This window comes from Toxotes jaculatrix, chromosome 23 (genome assembly GCF_017976425.1).
Source record: "Toxotes jaculatrix isolate fToxJac2 chromosome 23, fToxJac2.pri, whole genome shotgun sequence".
Taxonomy (NCBI): Eukaryota; Metazoa; Chordata; class Actinopteri; family Toxotidae; genus Toxotes; species Toxotes jaculatrix.
Window position 1 is genome coordinate 14,982,577 of NC_054416.1, and position 5,107 is coordinate 14,987,683.

Genomic DNA, 5,107 nt, shown 5'->3' on the forward strand with positions numbered 1-5,107 from the left:
ATCAATTAAACTACATTACAGTGAGTTGGGGTGAATTAGAAACCTCTAATTATTTCTGTACAGTTTGTAAATGTTATGGAATGGGATTAAAAGTTCGACAGCGAGACGTTATTTCACAATGGAGGCTGTAAAAATTGTGAGACACTATTGACCCGTCACTTGACTGCCCGCGAAGAGAAAAGAAAATGGCTGACATTCTTTATGCTTTAAGCTAGACGGGGTTAAATTTTTGAGAAGGTTTTCAGGGAAAATTGTGTATTTTATTGTCATAACATTCCCTCAGTGAGTGTATGTATAATAATTCATACTTTTATTAGTTATTACAAAGATTTTTTTTCAGGTCTGGACAGAAAATTGCAAAGTTGTCTATCGTTGCTATGGTGGTTGCTGTGGACGTCGCCATCCCGTGAAACTGCTCAGCTGTGTGTTGTATGAATCACTGTCTTTGCGTGGTGTAGTTACCTGAGCTGTTGTATTATTTCTGCTACTTGATGTAACTGTTTGACGAAGGAATACACATCTAATTCGTGATATCTAAGCAAATACAATGTCCGTCACACAACCATAGACTGTATAAGACACAACGCGCGAGCAGAGTCGGCCATCTTGGACAGGTATGTACGGCAACACCACTTAGACAAATCATATTAGAGTTGACAAAAAGGCCTCGGCCGCTTTCACGTGACTTTAAAATGGAATATTCTTGTAGTTTTTGAGAACCAGAACAAGAAAAGGTCTTTTTTTAATAAAATCACTGTACGTACACCAGAATATTTTCGGCATTAAATAAAAAGCCAATCAAAAGGGGAAAAAGATATAATTTACTTATTTACTATTATTTCCTTTGTACAGATAATAATAATAATAATAATAATAATAATAATAATAATAATAATAAATATTATTATTATTATTATTATTATTATTATTATTATTATTATTATTGTTATTATTATTATTATTATTATTTTGATCTTTGTTTTCTACTCAAGAACCATAAGAGGTTTTAAGAGTAAGAAAGCAATTAAAAGTAACTGTGTTTTTGATCAGTTCATTGGCTGATGATACATCATTGTGAAAATTTATTACTTTTTTATACTTTTTAATTCTTTTCTTTTTTGTGTATTTTTCCTCTAACATTATATATGTAGCCCTGGTATAGACATATATTTTGTACATTTTGTTAATGTTCCTGTGTTCTCCAAAATAAAATGAAATAACCTCTTGTGTACGTTGACGTCTCAGTTGACATGCACAATGAGTTCCCAACTCTCACACTGCTCAAATTAAGCCTGTTTGTAAAAAAAAACTGTTTCAGCACTGACGATCACTTCCACGTTCAAAAAGCTGCAGTTCCTCGGCTGCCGCTGGGGGCTCGCTCCAGAAGTGAGCAATTCTACATTGACCCCCATGTTAAAATAGCCAAATTTAATGGCGGCTACATCCAGAGGCTTCCGGCTTCCTCCAACGGTTGACAGGGGCCGGAGTGTCCGTGTTTGTTTGCCAGTGTTCGGATCGGTTTTTGTCACAGTATGGCTTATTGTAGTGTAGACTGTACCAACCGACCGTCGAAGGAGTCTGTGTTGCATTTTTTTCGGTAAGTAAATTTCTCACTATTTTACCTGGATGTTTGCACTAATTAGCGTGTATTAGCATATTTTGCCACTGGCTTATGACTTAATAGCAGATTTATGGTCGCTGTTGTCACAGATAGAGGACCGGAGCAGCTAATGTTAGGAACGCTGTTGCGGTGTGTTCCGTGCTCTCAGAGTCCGTTTATTGCGGGAATACTAGGCTACAATTTTATTTCGTCTCATTTTTCTGTTTAAAAAGTACGACATTGCATGGACAGAACAGCTCCGCCAGTAAGCGGCTGCTGTTGTTCGTGTGCTGCTGTAACTGTAAGTGGATAGTGGATGGAAGCAGCAGTGAAAGCCGCTAAATATTAAATATTGGTCCGACCTAAGTGGCCGGGTTCTCAGCCGGCTGAACCGTAGAGTAACGGCCTCTCCGCTAAATATAGAAAGTACACTCCCACTATAATCCAAGATGGCGCAGCTCCAGTGCCCATGGTTTGGTCACAAAACCGACTCCCCAAAACCAGTGGGTGGCGTCACGGGTGCTACGTCCATGTCTTATACAGTCTATGAGTAGTATTGGTCTTGATGATTGAACTGATGATTGAAGGTGGCTATATTTTCTAAAATATTTAACCCTTTAAAAAAGGATGTTTGTGATAATCTGAGGATCATTTGGCAGAAAGATTTGGGATGTGATATCAGCAAGGAGAATTGGAACAGAATACTTTATGACTCTGACAAATACCTGAAAGACGCCAGGGGGAAATTTACCCAATATAAGTTAATTCATAGGTTTTACCCCATCTAAACTTCACAGGATGGGCATCATGTCCAACAACCTATGCTGGAAATGCCGGTCAGACATGGGAACATTTACCCATGCTATGTGGGAGTGTAAGAAAGTACATCCTTTCTGGGAAAAAGTGCTAGATTGCATAGGTAAATGGCTGGGCTTGGCAATCCCCATGTCACCAAGACTATGCTTGCTAGGAGACCAGTCAGTACAACCCTCAATATCAAAACATGATTTTGGGGTACTGAAAGTGGGGGTGATTACAGCTGAATCATCCTCAGAGCATGGAAAGACACATGTTCACCGGACTTTAAAAAGTGGACAGAAACTATGTTGGAAATTGTGTCATATGAAAAAATGTTGGCAAGGACCAAGCAAGACAATGGAAGCAGGGACCACACAGGCAGCAGAAAGAAAAACCATCCAGGCAGCGGAACCAAGAACACGCCAGGCTAATAAGACCAAGAAGAAGACCAAGACTGATAAATGGTTGGTTTTGACTCATCAGTTTTAAAGCTTCAACAATTGAACAAAAAAATTGTTGGTTTTTATACAATAAGAAATGATTTTGTAGCTTTGATGTCAGATGGATGGGTTCTCAGACAGCTTTCTGTTGGACCTCTGATTAACTGAATGCGTTCTAATTCCACAGCACCAATAGAAATTGTGGAACAAGTTCATCACCATCATTTCCACTTGTTATATTGGTGCGGCCTGCACCACCTGAACGCTGCCTGGTGTTTGATGAGGACACCTGGAAGCAGAGTGAAGCTTGGTGAGATGATTTCCTGTGGACATGTCAGTCATCAGGGAGCATGTGTACATCATGATGCATCAGGACTCTGATATTAACTGTGTGTATGTGTTTATATCTGTGTTTAGCCCATCGGATAGGCCTGAGGACACTTCTAATAACTGTCCAGTGGACTGCAGCAAGGGGGTTAAGGAGCCCCCTTCCCCTATACCTGAGACCTGTAAGACAGAGCAGGAAGACCAAGATCTCACTGGCAGCACACCTAGTAGGAAAAAACAACAAAAACTTGCTGTTTTTGTTTTTTCTCTCTCTCTCTTCTCTGTGTGTCTGTGTCAGTATGTATGTGCGGGTGTGTGTGTCTTTGGTGTGAGTGTGTTTTCAGGTCGCAGTCTCCTCCAGTTTCATCTCCTCGTGCCACGACAACGCCACTCCAGCTGACACTGCATCACTGCCCAGGAATCCCTCCTCCATCCTTTCTTTTCTTCTGGACTCTGTGAATAAACTGTTTGCCACTTCACCTGTCTGCTTTTGGGTCCAGGCCTGGTTTATAGACTCCCCATAACATTAGCACTGTGGCCTCGCAGGGAGTGGGCTGATGTCGACTTTGAGCTGGGCTCCTCTCTGTGTGGAGTTTGCATGTTCTCCCCGTGTTCCCATGTCTCAGTTGGCACATCTAATTCGGTAATTGAGCACTGTTCCCTGCACTATTGTCCTCCTCACACTACCAACCCCTACCCTGGACTGGTTGCCAGTCAATCGCAGGTTAATTTGTTTCCTGATTTTTTTCAATGAGGTAATCCCATAAGATAGAAAGAAAGAAAGATAGATAGATATGTTTGTTTGTATATTGTCACAATTAAATGAAAAATGTTTATTAAAGGCATAAATGATCAGTAACTGAATGAATTATTTTTCATAGAATAAATCTAAATAAACAAATGATCACACAAAACAAAGCTGTATTACATTTCAGTGTTGTCCAGCAGAGGGAGCATGGACCTGTTGATACTCAACAGGAAGTACTGTCATTAGTTTATATTTACTGTTTATTCACATAACAGTTGATGTATGTTCATTGACTGTATAAACACCAGAGATTAATGCTTCAAAGCAGAAGTTACAGTTGTTGATAATCAATAAACACATTGGCCTGCAACTATGTCACGTGACTATGTGTCTATGACACCACTTTACAGCTCCATGACACCACCAAATCTTTCATTCCATCAGACTCTGAGGCCGGTGTGTTGACTTTAGCTACCAAACAATCCACTGTCTTGGCCTCCATCCTAGGTGGAGTACCTTTAGCTAGGGAGCAACTTGGCCCACTCCACACCCCTTCCAAGCTACACCAGATGGAGCAGTCTGGTCTTGCCGCTACCCTTCTTCCACCTCAGCCACTACAGCACGAAGCTGCAATTCATGCACTGATTGTCAGACAGACATGTCCTGGAGTTGAAATCATGGATCATTTGCGAGAAGCTGGACAGGATGTATTTCATGATGTCAGGGACTTACGCATGCCAAGTTCTACATCACCCCAGGTCCCACATGACCCTGTTGTGAGAGGGATATCCAGTGTTAAAGATCTGCCTGTGGTGGAAATTAACTAAGTACTTCTTTTGAGAGATGTAATTATACATTTTGCTGAACTTTTTAAGCAGGATTTTAAATGCAGGATTTTTACTTGTGATGTTGTGGTTTTACACTGTGACATTTGTAATTTTTCTAAAGTCTGAAGTCCAGGATCTGAGCTCTTCTTCCACCACTAGTAGCTCAGAAATACAGTACTTGAGTAAATGTATTTAGATACTTACCACCACCTTCATTACTCTAGATACTAAGAGTAGTATTTGTATCAGTAGAAGTGGTCCAGTGTAGCATGCTGATATGCAGGTGTAGGCTCTTAAAGTTGTTTGGGTGATTGAGGTGTCAATCATATCACGTAGGCGGGTTTTCTTTTATCCCTGAGCTGCGGAA